We start from the raw sequence: 13,411 nt of genomic DNA, 5'->3' as shown, positions 1-13,411 counted from the left end.
TGTGGGCTGTGTGGCACTACCAACCAGGGGGCTGTGGGCTGTGTGGCACTACCAACCAGGGGGCTGTGGGCTGTGGGGTACTACCAACCAGGAGGCTGTGTGGCACTCCCTACCAGGGGTCTGTGCGGCACACAATACCAGGGGTCTGTGTGGCACTCCATAGCAGGGGACTGTGTGGCACTCCCTACCAGGGGGCTGTGTGGCGCTCCCTACAGCGGGCTGTGTGGCGGACCCTACAGGGGGCTGTGTGGTGCTCTTTACAGGGGGCTGTGTGGTGCTAACTACAAGGGGGCTGTGTGGCACTATCTACAAGGGGCTGTGTGGGCTGTGTGGCACTATCTACAAGGAGGCTGTGTGACGCTACCTACAAGGGGGCTGTCTGGTGCTACCTACAAGGGGGCTGTCTGGCGCTACCTACAAGGGGGCTGTGTGGTGCTACCTACAAGGGGCTGTGTGGTGCTACCCACAAGGGGGCTGTGTGGCGCAACCTACAAAGGGCTGTGTACCTACAGGGGGAACATGTGAGTGATGGGCTGATGGCCATTTTACTGTGAGTGGTGGGCTGATGGTCATTTTACTGTAAGTGGGGGCTAATGGCATTAAATTCCTGCGTCGGTTGTTTGGATCTTTTTTTCCTGCGTCTTTTTTATTCGCTTCAACAGCTTAAGAAAAAACACACAAAAAAAAGTCAAAGAACGCTGTCAGTTGCTGAACGAATTTTGAGGCAGATTTTTTTTTGCCTTACATAAAACGTGTGCGAATATACCCTACGAGTGTAGTGCTTGCTCTTAGACGTTTTCTGTCTTTCTCGAAACAATTTTTGTTAGGGGGGCCCTGAGCAAATTGTATTTTTCCAGTGCTGCCTCGAGTCCGAAAAGGTTGGGAAACTCTGTACTAGGCTACAGGATCCCGTCATGGAGCAGCTCAGTTCGTCATGGAAACGGGGCCTAGGTGAGTAAAAATGTTGTTTTTGTTTGGGTGCACTGTTTACAAGGGGGAGGTGGGGGACTGTATGGCACTGTCTACAAGGGGGAGGTGGGGAGCTGTATGGCACGATCTACAAAAAGGAGGTGGGGGATTATGGCACTGTCTACAGGGAGGCTATATGGCAAAATCTACAGGGGGGCACATATTGTGTGGGGGCCACTAAACGGACATATAACTGTGTAGGGGTACTATAGGTGGCATAATACTGTGGGCACAATTAGAGGACAAAATACTGTGTGCTTGAAGGGGTTGTAATATATTATATTATTAAATATTATTATACTGTATGGGGGCACTAAAGGGGCATTATAATTTTTTTATGGGGCATTTTTTTTTTAATGATGGGGTGGGACGCCAAAAGATCATTTCGCACAGGGCGCCATCTAACCTAGGGCCGGCCCTGTGTGTAGGCATGTGCCCAGTGTCTGCATGGTGTGTGCTTAGTGGTGTGTGTGGAATTTGTCAAGTGTGTGTGGTGTGTGCGACACGTGTCCAGTGTCTTAGTGGCGGGTGGGGCTTGTGTTCAGTGTGTGCATGGTATGAGGCGGCCGCTGGCCTTTTCCGGAATCACAACCACCTTCACCGCCTGGATGTAGCAGCCAGCGGCCTCCTCACCAGGCAAGGACAAGGTAGGGGGTTCCGCATTTGTCAGACATTTAAAAAAATCTTTAAATAAAAATGTCATGATGTTTCTTCTAGGACCCTTTAAATAACAGCAGGTGGGGGCAGTGCACATAGGACTAAGCAGAGCAGTGGTTGACTGCGTTCAAGTAGTAGATGGTAGCAGAGAACTTTAAAAGGAGGTGAGCGGTAGACAAATTGCAACTATACCCATGACATATTTTACCTTATTAATTATGCGTTATTCTGCCTCAGTGCCAATACATTTTCATTCTGTTTAAATATTCTGCAGCAATAGACAAAAATACATACCCATCCGATGGAACCTGCTTTTCGTTGCAAACGTTGACAGTAGCCCAGATATGATGTATACAAAAAATACATTTTACTCACAGATGGTATTACAGAAGCACAAGGGGAGCAAACACTTCTCACAGATGTGAGGCACAGTCTCTTGCAACGTTGTACAATATAATGGCGACAATGGTGGCTCACCAAACAGAGCTTTCAACTCCTCCCTGATACAGAAGTAGCATCCTTTTTATCTCGAGGTCCTTTTCTCTCCCCTACTTGTGGGGAGGCTCCACCAGCCAAATAGAAATCTCTTGCGGGAGGCTCTCTGGCAACTCCACCCGCCGTATCAGTCTCGCTATTTGCGGGGAGGCTCCCTGAGAACTCGACCCGCCATTACTGGACCCAGGGCCACTGCGCTGACTCCCTTCCCCTGCTTGTTTCAGAGCTCCCGGCCCAGCGACTCAGAAGCTGCCTTTCCGCCCGTGCACTTCTTCTCTCAGTGTCGTCGCTACCGCTGTAGAAGCCATGGCGGCTGCTAGGGGCGACACAGGGCAAGAGGGCGCCTGTGGCGGCCATCGGGACGGGTCCCCCCCATGGCCGGTGGCAGGCGCTGCGGCTGCTACAGGGGTAGTGACGCCACATTCAATAGTGTCTGCGTCCTTAGGACACAGATACTATTGAACACTATAGCAGGGCAGGGAGGTATCTCCCTGCTCTGCTATCTACTAGCGCCACTGTAGCTCCCTGAAGTGTGGCCGGGGATTCCGCTCCTGGATGGAGCGCTTGATGTCTCTGTCCATGGACAGTGACATCAGGGGCAACTCCTGAAGCGGAATCCCGGTCCACAGCGTTGCCGACGCTGTGACCGGGGATTCCACTCCAGGAGAAGCCCTGTCGTCACTGTGCATAAATGGACCGAGACGTCAGGGGCTTCTCCTGGAGTGGAATCCCGACCGGATTCTGCTTCTTCAGGGAGCTACAATGGCTCGATTTACAGGAAGGGGTGAAATCTACAAGGGGGCTGTGTGGAACTACCTACAAGGGGGTTGTGTGGCACTACCTACAAGGGGACTGTGTGGCACTACCTACAAGGTGGATGTGTGGCACTACCTACAAGGGGGTTGTGTGGCACTACCTACAAGGGGGCTGTGTGGCACTACCTACAAGGTGGATGTGTGGCACTACCTACAAGGGGGCTGTGTGGCACTACCTACAAGGGGCTGTGTGGCACTATCTACAGGGGGCTGTGTGGCTCTATCTGCAGGGGGAATTTGTGAGTGGCGGGCTGATGGTCATTTTACTGTGAGTGGTGGGCAGGTTTCCACCTCTGACCTCCAATTGAAATTAATAGGAGGCAGAAAATACCTGCGGCGCTCGTTTGGAGTGCTTTTTTGCCTGCGTCTTTTGCATTAGCTTCAACAGCTTAAAAAATGCAAAAAAAAGTCAAATAACGCAGTCATATCAAAGATTCAGTTTGGCGCCCCCCCCCCCAACCTCTTTCCGGACATTTCCTTCCCCCTCGCCGTGTTTGTTTTCTCTACCAACCAATGACGTGTCATTTCTTTTCCACATTTCTTTTTATGTAACTCGAGCATAAAAACATTTGTACATTTTACAAGCAATATAGTTCTATACACAACACCAGAACCAAGCTTAGTATATATATACAGCACCAGAACCAAGCTCAGTACATAAATACAACACCAGCACAAATACAGCTCAATTTAGTGCAACCCCTGCCGTATAGGTATGTACGGCGTAAAACTACAGCTCCCAGCATGGCCACGAACAATGATAAGGATATGCTGGGAGATGCTGTTTCACAAAAAATTTATCATATCATAATCATACCCCCCATCATCTCGCTGCAGATCATACAGTGACTATAGTGCTGGTTAGAGGCAGAATGAACATTTACATTAGGTGACTCACCAGTGACGTCTCAGATTCTAGTTATTTTTCTCCATCCGATCTAGACCTCTATGATGACTTCTCCCGGTCACAGCCCATTTCTGCAGTTTGCCGCTCAGATGTCTTCAGCTTCTCACTTTTCCAACATTTCTACACCTATAAATAAAGATAAAGTTCTCATTATACCACACACTATGCCCCTAAATATAATAGCACCATACACTGCACCTCTAATTATAATATCACCATACACCGTGTCCCACACACACACACACACACTGTGCCCCCAGTAGATAATGCCCCATAGAGCCCCCTGTAGATAGTGCCCATAGATAGTGCCCCCTATAGCCCACCTCTGTATATAGTGTCCCACAATTAGTGCTCCACAGATAGTCAACCCATGTATATAGCCCCCCCTGTAGATATAGCCCACCCCTGTATATAGCCCACCCCTGTATATAGTGCTCCATAGATAGCCCACCCCTGTATATAGCCCCCTGTAGATATAGCCCACTCCTGTATATAGTGCTCCACAGATAGCCCACCCCTGTATATATGTATTAGCAGTTTTACCTTCTGACTGACATTGGGATTCTTGTCTTGTTTATATGGTGTGTTGGACACCCCTGTATATAGCCCACCCCTGTATATAGTGCTCCATAGATAGCCCACCCCTGTATATAGCCCCCTGTAGATATAGCCCACCCCTGTATATAGTGCTCCATAGATAGCCCACCCCTGTATATAGCCCCCTGTAGATATAGCCCACCCCTGTATATAGTGCTCCATAGATAGCCCACCCCTGTATATAGCCCCCCTGTATATATAGCCCACCCCTGTATATAGTGCTCCATAGAAAGCCCCCCCTGTATATAGTCCCCCTGTAGATATAGCCCACCCCTGTATATGGTGCTCCATAGATAGCCCACCCCAGTATATAGCCCGCCCTGTAGATAAAGCCCCCCCTGTAGATAAAGCCCCCCTGTAGATAAAGCCCCCCCTCCCAGTAGATAAAGCTTCCCCAGTAGATAAAGCCCCCACATAGATAAAGCCCCCTCGCAAATAAATTCCCCCTGTAGATAAAGCCCCCCTCGCTAGATAAAGCCCCCCAGTAGATAAAGCCCCCACATAGATAAAGCCCCCCCCCCCGCAGATAAAGCCCCCCCCCCCCTTGTAGATAATGCCACACACTTTTTATTACAATAAAATAAACTATTGAAACTCACCTTAATCTCGCTCCCACGATGGCCGGCAGCAATGGAGACCTGCTCTCTTCTGAGCAGGTCTCCTAGGTGTTGAACGAAGTGTCTATGAAAGGCGCTGATTGGCTGGGCAGAATGACTTTCCCTGTCAGTCAGCGCCTTTCAGCGACGGAAGTGCGATGTCGCTTCACTGGTACAAAAGAGCTGAATAGCCGGGCACGGAACGTACCCGGCCATTCATTGCTTCTAATTGTACCTGTGTCCTATAGACACAGGTACAGTTATAGTGCAGGAGGAGGTGGCGCTGGCGCCCCTCTCTAAGTTGCGCCCGGGGCACATGCCCCGCCTGCCCCCCTAGCTACGCCCCTGTCCAGGGGTACCTCGAGTCTGAAAAGTTTGGGAAACTCTGTACTAGGCTACAGGATTATGCTGGACTACGCAAGGATCCCGTCGTGGAGCAGCTCAGTTAGCCGTGGAAACGGGGCCTAGGGGAGTACAATTTTTTTTTGTTTGGGGGCACTGACTACACGGGGAGGTGGGGGATTATGGCAATGTTTACTAGGAGGAGGTGGGGGACTATGGCACCCTCTACAAGGGGGAGGTGGGGGGCAGTAAGCCACTGCCTACAAGGGGGAGGTGGGGGCTATATGGCACGATCTACAAGGGGGAGGTGGGGGATGTATGGCACTGTCTACCAGGAGGAGGTGGGGGATTATGGCACTGTCTACAAGGAGGCTGTTTGCACAATCTACAGGGTGCACTATCTACAAGTGGGTCTGTGTGTGGCAACCAGGGGAGGGGGTCATTATACTGTGTGGAGGCCACTAAGTGGACATTATACTGTGTAGGGGCACTACAGGGGGCAATATACTATGTGGCACTTAGGAGGCATAATACAGTGTGGGCACAAGGGGTTATAATATATTACATTATCAAATATTATTTTACTGTATGGGGGCACTAAAGGGGCATTATACTGTGTGGGGGCACTATATAGGGCATTATACTGTGGGGGGGCATTATAATTTTTAATGGGGCATTTTTTTTATGGTGAGGGTGGGGCGCCGAAAGATAATTTCGCACGGGGAGCCATCTATCCTAAGGCCGACCCTGACTGGACCCAATTTATCTTCACAGTCTCTATTTTGTCACATGCTTGCCAGCACTTCAACACTCTACTGTTCTCAAAGCCGTAGTTTGCTCACTGAAGGAAATACCACCTTTTATAATTTTAGAACTGCCCAGTGTACGGCAAACAGCGTACCTACGCTGGTTGTGTCCCCCCACAGCTGTTGGCGCAGCAAAATATAGTAGCAAAGGGCATCAGGGCCGTTTCTGCTGGTGCAGGACCATAATAGACAAAGTGAGCCATATATAAGTACGTATATAAATAATATATCAACAGTCCTACTCCAGGATCTAGACCTGTGGAGAAAAGCAAGTCGAACAAATATAAATATAATGCACTTAAAGGGGTTTTCCAGCCAGTAAAAATGGATGACCTATCCTCGGGATAGGCCTTCAATAGCTGATGGGTCGGGGTCCAACTCCGGAGCTCCCCGCTGATCAGCTGATTTAAAGAGGGTGCAGCGCTCGTGATGAAGTGAATGGGAGAAAAGGCGCCAATACCTGTGAATCGCCGCTAAATGCGTTTCAAAGATTCACAGTGAGCAAGTAGAAATGAAGGGGAAGAAGCGCTCGTAAGAGCGCTGCACACCATTCAAAAGAGCTGATTGGCGGGGGTCCTGGGAGTGGGACCCTGACCCATCAGCTATTGATGGCCTATCCTGAGGATAGGCCATCAATTTTTACTGGCTGGAAAACCCCATTAAAGCAACAGTAGCATCTTCACTGAGGAGCGGCTGCTTCACACTCTTACATCCCCCCAGCTTAAATTGGTGCCATCATTGGCACAAGGACGCTCAGCAGCAGGCTGGACGGCCAAAACTGGGAAAACAAAGAATACACAGCCACATATTCACATATTTTAATGAGGGTAGGGATATTAAGATTCTCTTCTGGCTCCCAAGACCTCTCCTCAGGACCAAACCCTTTCCAGTCCTCTAAATAGAAAGTTCTTCCTCCTACTCTCTTGTAGTCTGGAATCTCCTTCAGTTCGAAGATATCAGAATAACCGCTGGGAGCAACTGCAGAACTAGGAGATTTACTGTAGCAGTTCAGAACCACAGGCTTAAGGAGGGACACGTGGAATGAGTTGGGAATTCCGAGACTAGGAGGCAGCCGAAATGTATAGGACACAGGGTTTATTCGTTGTAAAACTTCGAAAGGGCAGAGGAATCTGGGAGTGAATTTGTGAGAGGGCATCTTGCGACAAATGTTTTTGGAGGATAGTCAGGCCTTGACTGGGAGAGAATTGAGAAGGGAACCTCTCTCTTTTTATCGGCATGCTTTTTCATGCGGTCCACTGCCTGGAGGATCGCAGAATTGGTTTGTTGCCAGATATGAATGAAAGTCCCAAATTAGGAATTAGATGCCAGTACCTGGGTCATGGCTGGCACAGGAAGAGGAACTTGTGGATGTTGGCAGTACATAATGTAGAAAGGAGAATAGGCAGTAGACTCACTTGTATGATTATTATAAGAGAATTCTGCCCAAGGCAGAAGTTGTACCCAATTGCCATGATGGGTGGACACGAAATGACAAAGGTAATTCTCTAAAATTAGATTGGTCCTCTCCACTTGACCATTAGACTGTGGTTGATAGGCAGAAGCGAAGTCCAGCTTCACATCTAGCAGGTTGCACAGGGCTCTCCAGAATTTGGACGTAAAACGTATACCAAGGTCTGAGACAATATGCAGAGGCTGTCCATGAAGACGAAAGATGTGCAGAATAAAAAGATTTGCCAGGCGAGCAGCAGACGGAACGTCAGTCAAAAGGAATAAAATGTGCCACTTTAGAGAAATAGTTCACCACTACCCAGACCATAGTGCATCCAGCTGAAGGAGGAAGGTCTGTATAAAGTCCATAGCAATATGTTGCCAAGGGGCATCAGGAACAGGCAGGGGTAGGAGCAGACCAGCAGGTGTGGAATGGGTAGACTTGTTCGAGGGACAGTTCATACATGAGGATACATAGTCCACAGCATTTCTAGGCAGCGTGGGCCACCAGTAATGATGAGCTATCAAGTCCTGTGTCTTACGGACACCAGAGTGCCCAGCCAGTTTGGAACTTTGTCCCCAGCGGAGAATCCTCTTCCTGTCTGCAAGACAAACAAAAGTCTTTCTGGGAGCAATGTCTCTAATTTGAAGAGGGTTAGCAACAATAATCGTGGGGATAATTTAGTTTAGAATAATAGAGACAAGGAATCAGCCATCACATTCTTGTCTGCAAGACAGAAGTGAAACAACTATTAAAATGGGGCGAAGAACAACGACCATCAGACTTGGCTAGGATTTAGTCGTTGTGCAGACTGTAGGTGTAATGTCCGTGGCTGCGGGCTGTCAGCTCCAGCCTCCCGCTGACAGCCGCAGCCACGAGTCGGCAAGCGCTGGCCCCAGCCTCCCCCTCAGGAGACGCCAGCGCTTGCATCCACTCACCTCCGCCGGAGCCCGCCGGACATCTTGAACGACCTTTGACCCGTGAGTACCCTGGGCTATAAGAGGGGTCCAGCCCCCTAGTTTGATGCCTGAGCGTTGTTAGTATTCCCAGTCTGTCTTGCAAATGGTCCCTTAGTGTTTCCCGTTCCTGTTGTTACCCGTACCTTGTTCCCTGTTCCTGTTTCCCGTGCTTTGCCCTAGAATCAAGTCGTGCCACGTCCTGTGTCATCTGCCACGTCCAGAGGAATCTGCCACGTCCTGTGTCATCTGCCACGTCCGGAGGAATCCGCCACGTCCTGTGTCATCTGCCACGTCTGGAGGAATCTGCCACGTCCTGTGTCATCTGCCACGTCCGGAGGAATCCGCCACGTCCTGTGCAACTTGCGGCTCCTGTGTCATCCGCCACGTTTGGCGCCATCTGCTGCACCCATCTGATCTGTGCCAGAGCTGCGGCCACCATCTGGACTATTCAGGTACCCTTGTGCGGGACATTGTATTTCTGGGGTGCCCTGTTGTTTGGCCAGCTGCCTCCCTGCTGCGACGGTACGGCCTAGTGGGTCCACTAACCCGCTCCGTGACAGTAGGTACAGGAGGTTCTTGTGATCCGTATAAATGATAATGGGGTGAATAGCGCCCTCCAGCAAGTGTCTCCACTCCTCTAAGGCAAACTTGATGGCCAGCAACTCCCAATCCCCGATGGAATAGTTGCGCTCTGCAGGAGAGAATAATTTTGAAAAGAAGCCACAAGCCGCCTTCTTGCCTTTGACGTTTTTTTGACACAGCAGTGCTCCAGATAGAACTGCAGAGATGCGTCAGGATGATAAAGAACGGAGGCTGAGGAAAAAGTGCTCTTGAGCTTGGTAAATGCTGACTCTGCATCCGGAGGACAAACCTTGGCGTTCATCCTCTTCTTGGTGAGAGTACAGATTGGAGCAGTCAGAGATGAGAAGTTTGGGAGAAATTGCCGGTAGAAGTTTGCCAAACCCAAAAATTGTTGTATAGACTGAAGACCCTGTGGACGTGGCCACTCTAAAACAGACTTCACCTTCTCTGGATCCATCTTGAGTTCATGATCAGAGACAATGTAGCCCAGGAAGGAGAGTTTGACTTGAACACACATTTTTCGAGTTTAGCATATAGGTGATTCCCCCTTAAGCGCAACAGAACTTGACGAACATACATCCGTTGCGTCGTGAAATCGGGCGAGTAGATCAGGATGTCGTCCAGATAGACCACCACACAGACATACAGCAGATCCCGGAAGATATAATTTACAAACTCCTGGAACACAGCTGGAGCATTACACAGTCCAAAGGGCATCACGCGATATTCGTAGGGACTGTCTGGCATGTTGAATGTCACCTTTGCGGATACGTATCAATTTATAAGCCCCACGTAGATCCAGCTTTGTGAACACTTTGGCCCTACGAATTCTGTTGAAGAGCTCTGAGATGAGTGGCAAGGGGTACTTGTATTTGACCGTGATTTGGTTCTAACCTCGGCAGTCGACACATGGACGAAGAGATCCAACTTTCTTCTTCTCGAAGAAGAATTTGGCTCCAGGTGGGGAAAAAGACTTCCCTGATGAACCCTCTCTCTAGGTTCTCCTTAACGTAAGCAGTCATGGCCAGGGTCCTCGGCAGGTAAAAAAGAAAGACTCATCCACGAGGGGGGTGAGACATTAGGAAGCAATTCAACAGGACAATCGTAGCTGCGATTTGTAGGGAGAGTCTCTGCCTCCTTCTTGCTAAAGATGTCCGCAAAACTGGCATAATGTGTGGGTAGATCGGAGAGCGACTGAGGCAGTGGAGGCAAAACAGGACAAAACTGTTGTAGGTAGCGGTGAAGACACTTTCATCCCCAGTGGGGGACTTCTCTGGAATTCCAGTCGAAAACTGGAGCGTGTAAATGAAGCCAAGGCAGGCGCAGCAGAATAGGGTTGATAGCAAGACGAGAAAGGCAATATGTTCGGAGTGGAGAACTCCATCTTGAAGTGTCAGCGGTTCCGTGACGGACACAATAGGATCAGGCAATGGTAGTCCATTCACAGAGGCAACAGCCAGGGGTCTCTGCAGAGGAACCGTGGGTAGACGCAGGCGATCCACTAGATCCTGCTGGATAAAATTTGCAGCTGCTCCAAAATCCAGATAGGCAGAGGTGGTGTGTTATCTCTCTCCAAAGACAATGGTTACTGGGATGGACAATTTGGGAGAGGATTTGGCCTTTGGCGTCGTTCCACAAAGGATTGTCTCTCCAACCAATCCTAGGTGCTGGAGCTTCCCGGTTTTTGTGGACATTGGCGCATAAAATGGTCTTTGAGGCCACAATACAGACACAAACCGGAAGAGCGTCTGTGCTGTTTCTCCTGCTTGGACAATTTGATTCTGTCCACCTGCACTAGCTCTTCAGGGGGAACAACAGGGGAAGGCAGTATGGGTCTCTGGAATGAGGGTGCCAGTCTGTATAAATGTCTCTCCCGCCGAACTTCCTGAGCACGTCCCTGGATCCTCATGTCGATCCTTGTCGCCAACAGGATAAGAGCATCTAGGGTAGAAGGAAGATCGCAAGCTGCTAGCTTGTCTTTGATGTGCATGGACAGTCCTTGCCAAAAATTTTCCACCAAGGCCTCATTATTCCTCGCCAGCTCCACTGCCAGTGTACAGAAAGAGATGGCATATTCTCCTACCCTCGACTCCCCTTGCTTGAGGGTCAGCAAAGTGGCAGCTGAAGAGGATGTTCGACCCGGTTCCTCGAACACTGTACAAAAAGTCTCTAAAAACAATGATAGATCCGAGAATTCCAGGCCCTCCCCTTCCAAGATGGGGTTTGCCCAAGCCAGGGCTTTGCCAGCAAGAAGAGAAATAACGAATGCTAACTTGGCCTCATCAGAGCGGAAGAGATGAGCACACAGTCTAAAGTGGATCGTACATTGATTAATGAAGCCTCTACAGGCTCTAGGATCTCCGTCGCAGCGAGGCGGTAGAGGTAGAAAAACTGTAGATCCAGGACAGGCAGGAGGGGTAACAGGCAGTAGAACAGCAGCAGCATCCAGAGGAGGAGCAGGCAGATGAACCACACGTGTGATGATAAAATTTACAGCCAGTAGGTGCTGATCCTGGCATGCACGCAGGTCATGCATGTCTGTTTTGCATCACCTGAAACGCCGTATTAGGTTGACCAGCAGGTTCCATGGCCTGAGCGTACTGTCACGATCTGGGGGTATGTGAACCCACTAGGCTGCTCCGCCATAGTGGAGTGGCAGCTGGCCAAACTACAGTCTATATATAGTCTATGCAAAGTCTTTAGCACAAGAGTACCTGTAAGAGTCCAGACAGGTACGAAGTGTAACAGAGGCTTTGGCATAGATAGAGCTTGATGTGGCAGATGACAGCAGATGATTACAGACGTGGCAGATGACAGTAGAAGTGGCAGATGATACCAGATGTGGCAGATGACACCAGACGTGGCATATAACACACTCCAACTAAAGCCTTAGGCTCAGGAAACAAATACAGCAGCAGGATACAGGAACACTAGGAGAAGGAAACAACTAAGAAACCGTTTGCAATACAAACATGGGTAGACATCAACAACGCTTAGGCAAGGAGTGGAAGGGCGGAGCCCCTTTTATAGTCCAGGTTGATCTGGAGATTGGTAAGGGAATTTTAGTATGCGCACGCTGGCCCTTTAAAGCCGGGGACGAGCGCACGCACATTAGGAGACAGTCCAGGACAGGACGGCCGCACAAGCTGGCGTCTCCAAGGAAAGAGATGCTGGCAGGTAGCCAGGGATCTGCGGTCGCAGTGGTCTGAAGGAGAGGGACGGCGGCGGTCCGTGACCGCAGCCGTTACAGGCGTCTTGTCAGCCCTGACCATTCACACTGTCACAAAGGGTCTGTGTACCCACTGGGCGGTACCGCCTTGTCAGTAAGGCAGCTGGCCAATGGGGCGCAGGTCAATGTCTATAGTTCGTATAGGTACCTGTGGCAGCTCGGACAGCAGCAAGGCAGGCTCGGCTGGGACTAGGCAGCAGGTAGACGTCAGGCGAAGTGAAGCAGGTCAGGCATGGAATACAGCACAACACGACAATAGCACAGCACAGTACTCGACCAGGATAGTACGGAATGCAGGTAACAGGAACAGGAACACACTAGGAGGCCATCACATAGACAAACTTAGGGAACAATCAACAACGCTCAGGCATCGAAGCAGGGGGCTGGACCCCTCTTATAGTCCAGGGCAGTCACGGCTTCAAAGTTTCAAAGTTTATCAAGGTCCGGTGCGCACGCTGCCCCTTTAAGAGCGCTTGCCGACTCGTGGCTGCGGCTGTCAAGGGGAGATTGGAGCTGACGGCCCGCAGCCACGGACATTACAGTATCCCTCCTCTTACGCCCCCTCTTCTTGGGACCAGAGCGAGAGAGAAACTTCTTCAGAAGAGTAGGAGCATTGAGGTTCTCCTCCGGCTCCCAAGAGGCGGTTCAGAACCACCGGCTTCAGGAGGGAGACATGGAAGTAGTTGGGGATCTTGAGGGTAGGAGGCAGCCGAAGCTTGTAGGGGACAGGGTTGATCTGCTGTAGGATCTTGAAGGGTCCGAGGAACCTGGGAGCAAATTTGCATGATGGCACCCTTAGTCGGATATTCCTAGAAGATAGCCAGACCCTCGTGCCAGGAAGAAACTGAGGAGGTTCTCTTCTCCTTGTTGAGTAGAAACGGACCAAAGGCGCTGCTCAAATCATCGATGCAATAGACTTTAGACAGGCATGAGTTGCAAATGTGTTTAATAACACAGGGGGGCTACGCGTTTCAACGCCGGACCGGCGTCTTCATCAGGCCAATACA

The sequence above is a fragment of the Rhinoderma darwinii genome, chromosome 5 (genome assembly GCF_050947455.1).
Source record: "Rhinoderma darwinii isolate aRhiDar2 chromosome 5, aRhiDar2.hap1, whole genome shotgun sequence".
NCBI lineage: Eukaryota > Metazoa > Chordata > Amphibia > Anura > Rhinodermatidae > Rhinoderma > Rhinoderma darwinii.
The sequence above is the reverse complement of the archived record's forward strand: the minus strand, read 5'-3'. Positions refer to the sequence as shown.